Source organism: Ammodytes marinus, assembly GCF_949987685.1.
Source record: "Ammodytes marinus genome assembly, chromosome: 20".
Classification (NCBI taxonomy): domain Eukaryota; kingdom Metazoa; phylum Chordata; class Actinopteri; order Uranoscopiformes; family Ammodytidae; genus Ammodytes; species Ammodytes marinus.
The window spans coordinates 8,402,008-8,417,316 of record NC_137224.1 but is presented as its reverse complement, the minus strand read 5'-3'; the positions used below and the strand labels follow the sequence as shown (position 1 = coordinate 8,417,316).

General features: G+C 44.3%; 1 protein-coding gene across 2 annotated transcripts in view; it reads right to left on the bottom strand.

Moving 5' to 3' along the window:
* The window catches only part of LOC307267364 (zinc finger MIZ domain-containing protein 1-like), a 109,513-nt gene that overhangs the window by 64,622 nt on the left and 29,582 nt on the right, over positions 1 to 15,309 (bottom strand). For both annotated transcript variants that reach the window (XM_080049677.1, XM_080049678.1), the window contains exon 2: positions 14,780 to 14,880. The gene's annotated coding sequence lies outside the window, so the exon portion shown is untranslated. The remainder of the gene's footprint in view (positions 1 to 14,779; positions 14,881 to 15,309) is intronic.

Sequence of the window (15,309 nt, the reverse complement as noted above, 5' to 3'; positions counted from 1 at the left end):
ATTTTTTGATAGGATTTTGTCTGTGCCTGCTTGTTGGTGTCTGCCCTCCTCTCTGCCTAAACAAACGCAAACATGGCGAGGGCTCGCTCAAACGGGCGCACGCTGAGGGGATCTTCCATGTGGGACAGACATACACACAACAAGAGGGAGGGGTGACTGCAACGCCCGCTCATGCAAAACCCTTGAGATGATATGCAAACTCCCGATTTGTTCTTTCCAGTTCTACCTGGCATCATCATGAAAATAGGCTTCCTCAACTGTGCAACAATACAAGGGCACACCAGGGAATACAGACACTTTTAAAAAAACAAAACGAGAGATCCCCATTCATGTTAGCACGCTCCCAGTGTTTATTCTAGGCCAAGGAAGAGAACAGGAAGTACACAAACATGCCCTTTTGACCTTCCTACAACCACCATTTGGAGAGAGCACAGCTAGTTCTGTAAAATGAATATATCAGCTCGTACTGTAAACAGAGATTAGGTTATATCAGGTTACATTTACAAAACAGTATCGAGGCTTCATCCTGAGGGCGTTTCAGGAAAATCCACCGCTAATACGGCACTCACTTGGGGCTATGGAGGGAGACAGAGAGAGGGAGTTGAGATGATGCTAGATGACAGTTCATTCTGCAGCTTTGAGCGTGAGATTTACTCCAACAGGGCCACGAGGAAAAAAAAAACTCCCCATTCACCCGTGTACCAAAGAGAGTTTGCCAGAGACTCCATGTCAGAGACAGATTAGATCACGTCTTGGCTTGTTCAAAGACCACGAATATTTACATTATTGGCTTAAATGGCATCCGAATGAGCGCACCAAACCCCCATCCAAGGACAGAACAGGGCATGCCTGCAGATTTGGCACATTCTAATCCCTATAAAGAGAGATGAACATGATAGTCCTTTTTGAGCAGTGGTAATGTATCCTAAAATGATCTCACAAGATTGAACAGATTCTAGGAAACAGCGATCTGCTGAAACAGAGCACGAGGTAAATAAAGTCATGTCGTACTGTTGGCCTATGTGAAGCAATGAGACGCAACTGTTGTCCTGACCTTGAAATAACTGCCACTTATTAAAAAGCTGTTTTGGTATGAGAGACACCGATTATAGCCCCATTTCTAGGCCAGCACATCATCAGTGTCCAAGTTCCAAATCAATGACCTACTTCCGAAGCATACACACACACACACACACACACACACACACACACACACACACATATCCACTGCACATACGCTGCGAGGCAAACTCCCTCTTTAAAAGGGCTTAATGGGGAGGAATACAGAAATCAAATCGAGCCGACACTTTTGTTTTGATCCGAAAATGTTTCCCAGAGTGTAGATATTTTAGAATACCCAAATGAGGGCAGCATGATTTCGTAACAGCATAGCACGCAGGGCAGCAGCAGCAGCCGAGGCCCCCTTTCGCAGAGCTTCTCATGCTGTTTTGACACTGGATGGCAGCGAGGGAGGGGGGCACACCGGGGTCACGACGAGCGTCACTGCTTTACTAGTGAGAGAGTAGATCAGATCTGACCTGGATAAAGTGGTGAAAGAGTCAGCGATGATGGCAACGCGCTGTGAGGAAATGTGAGCGGCGGCAGGCAGTGGTTGGTTGGTGAGGTCATGCCGGTTCTTAACGCACGGTGCAGGGCTATTTACAGAACAACCCCCCACCCCCCCCCCCCCGCAACTTGCCTCTACAACCCCCTCCAGCAGATCCACCACATCACGGCTCTCCGTATTACCACGCAGTCATGCAGCAGACACATGGACAGAGACTCCTCTTCTTCGGTGCAGTTGTCCTTCCCCTATAACAGGGAAAAAATTACTTACTTTCCCTCAATGCAACCTTACTGGCTTTATCTTTTTAAATGAGATGAGCCATTTTGACCTGTGGGTATAAACGTTTAAACCACAGGGACTGGGAAGGACGGAAAGGCTAAATGTGCTGTCACACATACATAGGCCTACACATGCTGCTGTCATGTGGACTGCCCCCCCCCCCCCCCCCCCCCAGACAGGCTGCGGGCTGCTGCTGACAAAGACAGACCGGCAGATATGATTTAATGCATAAAGGACTCACGTCATTTCCTGATGTGAAGCTCCCCTATCGTGTCGTAATATTGTTTTAAAACGGACTTGAATAAACGTATCCTTTCGCAGCCATGCAGACAGTTGTTGTTTTTATACATCCATCTTCTGCCACAAACCTCACTCCTAACGGTTTTATTTGGAACTACTTTCTAGTGAAGAAATAGTCCCTGTGACTGGTGACACTGTGACAGTGCCTTGAAATATATATATTTTTTAGTTCAATTTTAAACTTAACATCGAGTTCCATTCACCTCCATTTCATTGAGTTAGAGGGGCAAGCTATCTGTAAACCATGGGCAAATAAAAACCCAAACTAATTGCCTGGCTGCTAGAGGTAAGAGTGGAGATGTGTTTTAGCGGGTTGGACTAACCTTTTAAAAACAACTTCATGTAATTTTGATGTTGCTTCTGAGAGACCTGTGACAGACTTTAGATGAATTCTGGGAGCTGAATAAAAAAACATCCACGTAATTGCTGGTATGTGGTATGTACCTCGGCCCTGCTGAAGCATCAAAACCAAGCCTGGGGCTGTTACATATTTGGAGGCATCTCTGTGTGTGTGTGGCATTGGAGCCTGCTGTTTCTCTGGGGAAGCATTGATCCAGCATAATGACTTTTGTTGGCAAAAGCTCTTTCTACAATGGACAGCCTTGTCTTGTGCCATATACTTGTTATCAGGTTTAGACAACACAGGGCCAGAATATGGACATGCTAGCACGGTGAGTAACTTCTCAATTTTTTTTGTCAATAAATCAGAGCAACAAAAAAAAGGGAAAACAAACCCATTATATTTAAAGAGGACCTATTATACTACTTTTCTGGTCTTAATTTCTTGTTTTACACTGCTATAGAGCAACCTGACACGAATCACATCACAAAAAACTGTAGATTTTCGGGAAGCTCTTTCTCTTATTTTGGCGATCCAGCACGTCCTGTCAACACTTGAGTGTGTGTGCTTCGGCAATCTCCGCTCCCTCCGCCTGTGCATCGGCCATCTCCGCTACCCTCCCCCCCCCTCCTGCAAACCCCACTCCGTTGTGATTGGTTACCTTCCTTCTGGAACACTTTCAGTGGCGGGAAGCGCGAGCATGGACCTATAAGGGCGCGAGGCAGACGCGAACAGGGAAGTGACAGCATTACCATACATGGAAACATCCGTGTGGTGACTTCACAAAGTTACATGCGACGTCACAAAGTTACAAAGGGTAGACCGCTTTGAAGACGTGACTTCTCGACTGGCTAGAATAGTGTTTAGTGCTCAGCACAGACACCCCAGACGGTCAGCAGGGAATACGTCGAAATGCATGTAAGTAATTATTTGATAATTTAGTATGGTTAAGCATGACTATGAATCATCATAACAACGTTTATAGGTCATAAAAGTCAAAAAGCATCATAGGTCCTCTTTAAGTGATACATAATCAAATCAATTGTTATGTTCACGGTTGCAGTTAGCTTTTTTCTCCAGCACAGAGAAACAGGCACAGTAATAGCTTGGCTGGGAATACTCCAAATTAGTGGGTATAGTTTACCATTTGAGGAAAGTGTTGGAGATTTTTTATTTTTTTTTAATCAATGAGAAGGCAGACTCCTCCTCAACTTGGCTTTATCACCAGGGACTGAATGAATGACTTCCTTTCTCTGTGCTTTGCATGTCTGTAAAGGTTAAATGGATATATATCCTGCCGACCCCCAGTTCAACCATTAACAGGACCCCGCTTTGGTGATTGCACCGCACAGAGCAGAGTCGACAACTGCAAGGAGTGAAAGTTGGAGCTGAAACAAGCACCCTGGACGATGGCTCAAGCCGACACACATTGGTATACTTTAAATGAATAAGAGGGCTTTTATTTTTGTAACAAACCTTGAGTGCCTGGATTTGGATTTTGAGCAGAGGTGGTTTAATAGATTCCAGAAGCGCTCCTGGCACTTTTTTATTTTTATATCATAAATAGAGAAACTTAGGCTTCTTCAGTATTTGTTCCAAAGTGTTAGACAATAGGGGATCTAAAAGGTGGAGCAAGCAATTTAAAAAAATGTGTTGGAACTGTTGTAAAGAAAACTTGCACGCGAGGAAAGGGGAATAAAGAAAATCATCTGGAAACAAGACAACATCATTAAGAGCTGTACTGTCGTGCCCAGGGCATTGTAGTTCTGACAAAGACTTTGTGGCTGCATTTTCTGGTGAAAAAAGCAGAACAAATGGGGATTACAATAAATGAGGAAATAGAGCCTTTCAGTTGACCTACATCCCCCACAGAGACTCCAAATTATAATCCCAGCATACATGCTCTGCTATTGAATTTTTGAGATTCTGTATCAACACCATGAAATTGAGTTAGATGGCAACTAAATGGGTTCAAAAAATACGAAGAGGAGATTAGTGGCCAGAGATACGGACAACATCTAAAGCATCTAGAGGTTAAATGCTGGTTTACGGCTCTTGATTTCAGTTTATTGAAATTGATTCCAACGCTGACAGCTTTAGATCCCCCCCAAAAAGTGTGTTAACAGTTTGTGTATATTAGTGCACTGAAATGGTGCTAAAACACACAGAAGTATCCACTCACGGCAGCAAGCTTCAAAATAAAATAAAGAAAAAAAAAACAGAGACACATTAAATCATTCTTTACCATTTAGTGGCAGCCTCCAAGGTTTTGATTAGAGTATTCATTGAACCCTGCACTTTAACACTCCAAATCAATTAGATGAACCAGTGTGCACACTCACACACACATTTTCAACTGCTTAAATCAAAAAATTATTTAATGCACGCCGGCCATCCTCTGGCAAAGTCCACCAGCCATAATCATACTCGCACACAAACAGCATCCATTAGTGGCTTTAGTGATGGTGGCATAATTGCTAAAAAAATATGCTTTTCAGTGAGCTAAACACATTAGAATAAGTGGATTATATGGCCTTCTAAGGCTGGAGTCAAAGCAACTGGGTGAATGGTCTGGATCACTTATACGGTTTTGGTTTATGTATTGTGAAGATAGGCTACACATCTTGTAACTTACAACAGCAACACATGTTATAGATTATTTAATGGGTCTTATTTGGGGAATTACAAAAATAAGACAAATAGTCTATCTCAAATGTAATGACTGATTTATGAATGTTTTTCTGACGCGGATCATTATTACACCTTTGACCTTTTAAGCTGCTCCCCTACATTTGACACAGTATCTACAGTTTATCATTCTGTTCATCTAGCCCTTGATTATTTAGGAAAGTCTTCATGACATTATGCAGAAATAAAGACTTGCAGACCAACAGAGGCCGTAATATTACGCCTTATTTTCCCATTTAGTTTTACGTTTCACGGTATCTGGTTTAACTTTGCCTCTGCGCTGTAAAACACTTGCCTTGTTGCTATACAAATAAAGATGATTATTACATTATTATTGTTATTGATTGTTCAAATAGGACCTCCTGTGTGTGTGTGTGTGTGTGTGTGTGTGTGTGTGTGTGTGTGTGCGTGTGTGTGTGTGTGTGTGTGTGTGTTATTGACAGAGAAAGAGAGAGAAGGGGGGAGGGAGTGTGTATGTATGTTTATGAAACCTCAGGAAATACCAGAACAGACACACTGACTCTCCAGCACTTCAGGCCCATGTGACTGGAAACACACAGGCCGGATTGTTTGCATGTTTGCTGGGGGAGAAAGTGTGTGTGTGTGTGGGGAGGGGGGCATGATAAGAACGTTTGGTAATGGAGAATTATCAAAGCTAACTCTGTGTATGAAATGGGTGGAGGTGTGGTCTTTTTTGGGGGGGCAACTTATCTGTTCTTTTGAAAGAAAAACTTTTAGTTTTTGGAAAGATCAGCCATCCTGCTAATTTGCATGATGACTCTTGTGTTTGTTTCCCCGTAGCGATCCAGTGCATAAAAAGCCTCCATTGGCTTCCTGCTCTCATCACATTAGCATAATGCAGATGCAACCAGAGTCAGTAACCTTGCTGTTGCTAAGCACTATTTACAGCAAATACACACAAAAAGTGTGCGAGAGCTGCAAGGCTTGGCAGTTTTTCTACACTCTACTACTTTCTTGTTACATACCTCTCTCATACATCAATGGATCTCTTATTTAATGTGTATATAGTATTGTTCGAAAAGGCAAAAGGAAAACATATTCACACATTTAGTGTAGCACAAATATTTGAAAAGCTAGACTGTGAGGTGGAATTGGATGCATATTTGATGAGTTTTTTTCATATTGATCACAAGTTCAGTAATGACCAAGGCAGAAAAAACCCTGTTTCCATTTCCCCTAACTAACACTAAAACAGTTTCTATCCATCGAAGCACCCTCCATTCTCGTAAAAGGTCAGTGGAAACCCGACTACCGATGATTACAACACTTTCCTCGGGCCGTGGAGGCTAAACATTGGTGGCAGGGATGTAAATATTGTGAGGAAAGACTCTAATCTCTTACCTCTTCATTTCCTCCTACAATAAATGTTTGAGCAAATCTCATTACCATCGGTCCACGCGTGTCAACTTGAAACTACATTTCCCAGATTGCACAGAGACGAAGCATAATGATGTGTAAGATCCTCGCTGATGAGTTTGAGAAAAAAAATCTGGAGGCTGCCATTAAAATGCTCACGCCCATCGTTCCCCTTTGTGTTTGTACCTAGCACGCCAATAGAGCCGCCTGGCCGCACTTTTTGTGCATTTTCTCCCGGCTTTTGATGCTCTCACGTCGCCATTAATCTCTCACAAAGATGCCATTATAGATGTCATTAAATGCGGTGTCCAGCAAAAACGTGTGTGCAGCCTCTCTGAATAATTAATTCCTCCTGTTCGTGCTGTGGGGACTCGTCTGATCACAGCTCAACCCCCGGTAACACGCTCTGTTATGATTGGATAAAGCAAGGTCAGTGTTTTAAGAGACCTCGCTCTAATATCCAGCAGCAATTAGTGGCTGCTGAGCGGACCTTGCACGTGTTATTATGTGATAGGGGAGGTAAAGAGTGACCGCAGGTAGGGATTTAATGTTGTGTTTTCTGCATGCTGTAGCTAAGCAGAAAAAGGTTTATTGAAGAACACAAAGACAAGTGGTTGCTCAGAGGTAACCATGTGACTGAATAGAATTAGGCCTACATAAGAACAACATTATTTCTATCATTATTATTATTTCTTACTTATATTGAAAATTCACATTTTCTCGATCCAATCAAACAGAAGCTTTCCAGAGCTTTAAAAATCCAGCCGCAAAGTATAGGCTGAACAGAGAACAGCAGTCAATCCCGGACTTTTAAAAATAAAAACATGGCACCCCCCTCGCAGGAAATGTCTTTTCCATGGACGATAGGTATAGTAGCCTGTGTGGAGGAGGGGGGGAGAGGGGAGGGGGGGGGGGGGGTCATGTACTTGCACACTTCCAACTTCCAGCGAAACACCTCCATGTGAAGCTAAAAGAAGCTGCACATCCTCCACCAGGAAGCACAGCGCGAGGGGACATGAGGGAAACGTCAAAGTGAAAAAAGGGAGGAACAATGCAGACGAAAGAAATAGAAACACACAGTGGTGAGAAAAAAGATCACTGTCTCCATCAAAACGCAGAGACAACAAAGGAGCCAAACAGAAACTCCTAGTAAAATGGCCTAGCGATGGACACTGAACAAGCCGCGGCCGTCGACTCCCTATGAGTCAGCCCATTGTGAGGCCCCACAACGCACAAGTCCAGCTCCCAGTGAATCAGAGCAGTCAGCTGCAGTCCACCACCTAAAGGCACAGGGCCAGTCTAGCGCAGGACCGCAGACATGTGACCAGCTGTCTCACACAACCACCGTTACTGTACCGCTCCTCAGCCAGTCAAGGCTGAGGAGAGACACACTCTACTCACTCACACATACAGTGAGCTCTCAGACGGGTTCCCTCTAATGGATTAGCTTTAAAACACGTTCTAACAGGTTTACTTTATGTTGCACAGTTCAAATAGATGATATACTGCAGCTATGGTATGGATGGGAACGCAGGGCAGCAGTTGTTTGTAAATCTTTCGAGATGACTGCGACATGTGATTTACAGTCTTGTCTGTCAGGAGGGCTGCAGTGACATCAATACTGCAGCGTTGAGTTTGTCTGAGGCCTAGCGGAGGACACAAAAATATCCCTGTACTTCTAGCCCCCACCCCTGAGCCCACTCTGTACTGACAGCGATTCACAGCACTACACGTGCAGCTGTCTAAATATTACTCCTCCCGTCTTCTGCTCTTCATCTCGCCATTCCTCTGCTCCTCTCTCGTCCCCACGCCAGCTCGCACGATGAGTTTAGGACGGACAACTGTTCCACCGCCACAAATGGGGGGGGGGCGGGGGGGGACCCACATTTGGCCCTCCGTTGTCATGTCAACAGGCAGAAGGGCCCCAAGGGGCTGGGAATAACTCACCTTCTGCCATCGAACTCTGAGCTATAACCAGCCGCGCACCTGTGCTACCAATTAACTCGAAGCCAACCACAATTAGATTATTCCAAATGTAAGTTTCACACTTTCAAACAAGGCACTGCAGCAGGCAGTAGCTTTATTTGGCGAGTGCGAGTCACCGCTAAATCACCGTACGCAATTAGGCTTTAACACGCAATTCATATAAGAAGCCAGATTACCTGCTATAATCACATAAAAAAGGACAAACACACAGCCATTAAAAGTGCTCAGCTCTTTACTTCATTACTGGCTCAGCTTGCTCTCCTTATGCAAAGAGTCCCCAGGTGCATGAATGTTTCATGGCCACCCTGCTGCCTGCTTCCCGCCGCTCCGACTCAGCCGTTCTCCCTCCTTCCCCCGAGGAAAGCTCCAACTCTACTGTCAATTGCACTCGCTTACACTGTGCTACCGTCATCATCAGCCATTAGTGGGTGCTACTGGTGGTGGGGGGGCGGGGGGGCGGCACATAAAACAGCTGTTTTGTCTTGATGACTCAATCATCCCCTTCAGTGGGATTAGCATCAGTATCATCATCCTCATCACTGCCTTTGATCATAAAAATTACCAAACAAGTCTGAAACTGACGTTTACCATCAGCCCCGTCTGCCGTGAATTCCTGAGACCCAGTCTCATTGTATAACTCTCAATCATGCGGCACAGCTCGGAGAGATACATTGTTAACATCATCCACCATATTTTATATCAAAGCTTTCTGAAAGAACCAAAGAAAGAAACTCTTCATTTCACAGTTTTTAAAGGTGACAAAGTGCTGTCTATCTGCAAATACTATCAGTTTTTCTTGATTTTCCATGGCTAATTGTCATAAATGAACTGTTGATCAGTTTCGGAACCTTTTACATACTGTAAGTAAAAGTAGGCTACTCAATTCAAAATAAATGTTTGACATGGAAAAATGTACTTGAGTTTGAAAGTGTTAGAAGCTGACAGTGGTGGAGCTAACTTTAAAGGAATATCTTAGAATCTGGAGAACTACAAGATTGATAGGCTACCACTCTCTTCAGAGTCTTTACAATATTAAGTTGGAGCTGGGGGGACACTTAGCTTAGCCTAGCAGTTAGACTGGAAATTGGAGTAAGTAATTTACATAATCTATAGCAGCATATCTAAAGCTTTGGAGCAAAGAGAGCTTTTTCCACCTGCTTCCTGTAGCTATGCTAGGCTAAGCTAATTTCTCCTGTGCCATGCCATACTTTAGCCTGGTCCTACCAGACCATCGTACTTCATTTCAATTGTATAGAAGGTTTGGAATCACTCAATTAACAAACGTTACTTCACTTGAAGGCTGTTGAAGTTTAAAACTATTGGATCTGCCCAGTGCCACTCTGGATCTGCCAACCAATCGCATAACGTTTGGTTGTGACGTATGTCATGCGCCCGCTTCTAACTACAACTGAAACTCAACGTCATTGTTCTCAACCACTCCTGTTTGCTGATTAGACCGTCAAAAATCTGGACGGCGAAAACCCGCGAATATACCACAGGCCCAGATTGACTACTGAAGGGAAATAAAAATTGAGCAGAAGTACGTAGGCGGGCGGTGCCAGGCTAGCCATACTTAATAAAAGGACCTAAATGTTCTATCAATCTTCTAATGTAATTCTTTAAAAACTGAATAACTTATATGTGTCCTCCTGCTGTAAATACATCCTCAAACTGGGCCACTTGAATGGCAGTCAGAAGATCAGCTGATGGGCTAATTCAGGGCCCTGTAGCAATGTCACTATTATCATTTAATTAGCTCTAAACAGACATCCAGTATTACACATAGCACATTAAGCAGGAGCTGTGTGGAGTCAAGTCAAGCTTGTTGGGTCTTGGTTATATTCTACTACAACAATAATGTACCAACCTAATGAGACCACAGTAACTGCTTTCACTCACAAAGAGAAATGTAATAATGTGGGAGCATTAGGCAGAAGAAAGGCTTGTTAATGCGGTCTTATTTCAAGGAGAAGAATTGAGGTAGACCATTCACAAGCCACTGGCATCTCAATGCCAAGTGTTCTTAACACATATTAGGCCATGCCATTAATTAATTTGTTGGCTTGTGAAGCGTAGCTTATTGAAGCTATTTATCATGAGCAGGAAATTGACAAGTTATCCAAGGGAGGCATGTCAAAGGGATATCAGCTTTAATTTTGCATCACAGGAAGCAAGGAGTACTCCGGTCGTTCAATACTCTTCGTTTTTCTTTGCAGCGTCTTTTGTTTGAGTAGAGCCAGACGGATAGCTTATACAAAAGACACATGAGATGTAAAGGATGCTCTGAGATTCAACACGGTCACAGAACAGTGGGGAAGTTCATCTAGGAGCCAAGTGTTGCCTAATGGCTTCCTCCTGCTGTACGTCAACTCTCCAAGACTATCTGAGCCGGGCTGTGGAGAACATCTGTCCTAAATACATAGTCACTTTGTACCGCCGCGGTCCAGCTGTCAATCAAACATGTTCTGGCACGTCACCAGTGTTTTTGGGACTCACCCTCTGAGGATGTGCAGCCAGCCACACGCTGGTTGAAGGTGCACCTACAAGCACCAGTGCAGCGCTTGCGTCTACTTTTGTATGTGTCTATGGGAAAAGTAGAGTTGACGCCATGTCTATTTTTAGTCCAGTACACTGAGTTCTGCCTCTCTGTGTTATGCTGCTCTGTTTCTTAGTAGGACAGGCGGCCGGGTCATCGGCAGCAGCAGAGCACCGGGAAAAAGCTCCAGCTCTGCTCCCTGACCCTGGCCTCTTTACCTCCTACATCAGTGGGAGAGACTTACAAGATTCCTAGGGCGGCAGTTAAAGGGAGGCTATCTGCAAAAAGAGAGACGCTTTCTTGACGGATGCCATGTTCATCCAACTCTCTCTTTCTCTCTCTCTCCGCTGACTAATGGGCTAATAATTCAGCTGTCACCCTGGCACGTTATCTCGCACTTTCTCATGAGAAAGGATATACCCCCCTGGAACATCTCTGGCACAGTCTCGGCAGCCCTAAAAAAAAGATATGACTTAGATCCCCCCCAAGTTGCTTCTCAGCTAAAGGTATTGTGAATAGAACTAGATGGGGTTGAGATAGGCATTCCACATGAGGGTTTGGTTCTGAGGGACATGGATGGATGGATCTCAGAGATGTTGCAAGAAGAAGTGCAGTAGAGTAGAGCACAATTCTCTTTCTACTCATCTTCTACATTTCCTACATTAGTTAATAACTGTGCTGCACTTTAATTTACTGAAACTACAATTTGTTTAGAATTTGAGTCTAGGACCATCCTCTTAAGCACCTTCCCAATGGTGGGTTTTCTAGTTTCCAATTCATATTTTTCTTAACTTAAATGCCAAGTTGACATGGCATGGAGCACAAACAATAACATATTTCCAAGAAAATGGCACACTGACTGCATAACACATGGAAACTTCTGGCTTATGCGATTGTAACAACAGTTTCCCACGCATTTAATACTTGACATATGGTGTTCTGTCTGTTTGTGTTTGTGAGACAAGCTCTCCAAAGTAGCTCCAAACAACTTTTTATCATTACAAAGTTGACGCCACTTGCTCTGGCATACCTTTCAACCTCAGTTCAACGGCTAATTCCAACCAACCAAGTACGAGACTATATTGCATTTGGTCTGTGGTCCCTTTATCCTTCTTGCACCTGCTTGAGGACAGCGTATATATGCATAGACAAGTACAGCAGCCCCATCACGGTTATCAGTTTAACAGCTTGTCATTCAGACCTCTGGGGGTGTCAGGGTTGAATGTTAAACTACTCGCCCGCTCTAGCCATGTGCTTGTTTAATAAAGTACTTCCACTTGACTCCACAACACTGGTCAGTGGAACAAGGGGGCTGTGATTGTGCCTGGGTGTGAAGCCTGCCGCGAAAAGCATTCATTGAGGCCGAGGTCTATTTCATCAGAATGCCTCTCCGTGTTATTATTATATTCAACAGAAATCTCTTCCGAAACACTCAGAGAAGTGATAATCATCCTTGTGATAGGCTTAGATGTTTTGAAACTTGGAAGTTAAGTGGCGCGGGCTCTGCTCTCTTTTGTTTGCCCGGAGTAGGGGAGGTGGACATGTGTGCAGAAAGGCAGGCAGGGGCTCGGGAGGCCAGGCCCTCTCTATCCTTCCTGTTGGGTTACCAGAGGCCTCACACTTATCAGTTCCAGATCTCACAAGAACAGAGAGAACGAGAGAGACCACTGACAGGAAGGGGAGTTTTTTTTCCCCTTCCCTCCCCTCCCCTCCCCTCCCCTCCTTTTCTTTTTTTTCCTTTCCTTGAGCGAGGTTAACAGAATGTCTGCGCCCCTCACATTTCACAGAGGAAAGCAATTATTCATTAGGGGCTTACACTTGGTGCAACAGAGAGACAAAGACAAACCTGGCAACCCCTCAGACATCAACCGACTGAGATGAAGCACTGTTCAGACTGTCGTCGGACAAAACCAGCAAAGAACCTCTTTTCTTTTTAGTTTTTGACGTTTTCTGACGTTTTAATACCTGCATTAGCAACAGCCCTACACACACGTCATTTCTGGTGCCGGTTCTATTTGACTATCAACCTCATGGATCACAACTCGTTGTGTCAGACTGTTGCCATTTCTTATGACTTTTTCGTCGAACCACTGCTAAATGTCTGCTCCACAGAGGCAACATTACATCGCCTGTAAGAGTAAAACAATCTGTATCTGAGTGATAGAGAGAGGGCCGACTGTGAACCACTCATGTCATGCCCTTGTTCATGTCATACCCCCCCTTCACTTGCTCTCACTGTCTACCTCGCCTGACATGTCCACAATAATCACTTTGGTTTATCCCACTCAGCTGTGTGGCGGGCAGATGTTTGTCAGGCCACCGTATTTCTCAGCATTCACACTGCTCTAATCAAGATTAACCACTCTTATCTATTTGGTGTGTGTGTGTGTGTGTGTGTGTGTGTGTGTGTGTGTGTGTGTGTGTGTGTGTGTGTGTTGGATGTCCCAATTCCTAATCCACCAAGCCATAGCTGTATTGTATAATACAGTGGACAAACCAATTACATTCCCTTTTCCACGACATAATTCTCTCTTTTTAGTGGAACACACACAAAGCTTCATATTGCGTAAGGATGAACTGCTGATGGCTTGCTGGTGAAGAGGAGGATACTCATCCCCTGCTCTGTGTGTGTGTGTGTGTGTGTGTGTGTGTGTGTGTGTGTGTGTGTGTGTGTGTGTGTGTGTGTGTGTGTGTGTGTGTGTGTGTGTGTGTGTGTGTGTGTGTGTGTGTGTGTGTGCGTGTGTCTGTCGAACTGCATGGACTTGAACTTTTTCAAAAAACACATGCAACATCATAGCAGTACACACAGAGCCCAATCCCCCCTGCCCCCAGGAGCTCCTAATGAAATCAACATGGTCCGAGCGAGGTGAGCCCACACTAGCCACACACAAAGCTGCCATCAAATGTTTACCAAAGACACTCGAGCACAGTGGAGGACAGAGCATGTCCGAGCAAACACAGTTGTAATCTTTAAATCACTGGAGTGACATGGGGAGGAGGCATACTTCTGTTTCAAGCAACAAGCTTTGTTTAAAAACATTTTTCCCAGGAAAATTTCAGCCAGAGCGATATTTGGCGTCTAAAGAAAGTCTCATGGATTTCAGAAAAAATGTCATTGGTGCACACTGATAGTCAATTTTGTGGTCTCAATTTCAATTATGAATTCTTGCATACAAATGAGTAACTCCTGGAAGAACATGATTTCGACTCCTGTCTGCAGTGCAAACCATTCTTCTTTTACAGCAGTTTGTAAGTCAAAGGTAGGAGGGTTAAATGAAAACCCACCCAAACATTTACGACGGCCTGCTTAATTTCAAACCAGTCCGGCTTCATTTACCATAAAGGTCAGCGCCTGTTAAAGGTCTGGTCCACGGTGCAAATTCAGGTGTCAAAGTTGAACCTGGTGTGAAAGGATTTGCCCCCGCGGAGCAAATACACTTCTCTAAAAGCTAACATGCCTGGAATACGCAGGGGGGAATGAATTCACCGTAGGCACCTGAACCTCGAAATTGCAGCTCCCAGCCCCAACACGGCAACAACTCTGGGTGTTCCTCAGTGACTAAGTATCCACAACTATTTCACTAATTCGAGAGCATACGTTTTCTAAATTTGTGCACACGACTTCAAACAAAAAGCTCACACACGCTGGGGTCTGTATAGGTCCCACCATGTACCTTCAAGAAAAAGTTTTAAAAAAATGACTCACCTGTGTTGACTTTAATCCTGGATTTGTCACCACGAGGGACCCACCCACCCATTCACACGACAGGAGGAGAAACACTTCAGCGCCTCTGGTTCTTCTGCCACCTTAAGAGAAATCAAGAGAAGGAAAAAAATTTAAAAAAAAAACATCAATCACCGCTGCTTTATCCACCAATCTCACACTGAGACACTGAATTATTATGACACTTGCATTTCTATTCATTCACGCATTCTTAGGGACTCTGAGTGGCTCCCTATCTAGCGCATCTATCCTTTTGTCAGTGGGCAAGCTCCTTCATTTCGCATGCACCCATGAAGGACGAATCAAAAAAAGAGCCACCGATATGTTTCACGATCGGTGTGGTATCATAAACATACCACCACAGAGCCATGGCGCGATCACAATTCACTCCCGATTGACAGATAAGCCTATTAAGAGAGAGGGCCTTTCACTGTAGGCATGGCAGGGGCTCGCGCAGATGCCCACTCACATCCCGACCCTTGAACATGACCACATTATATACCGTTGAAGGC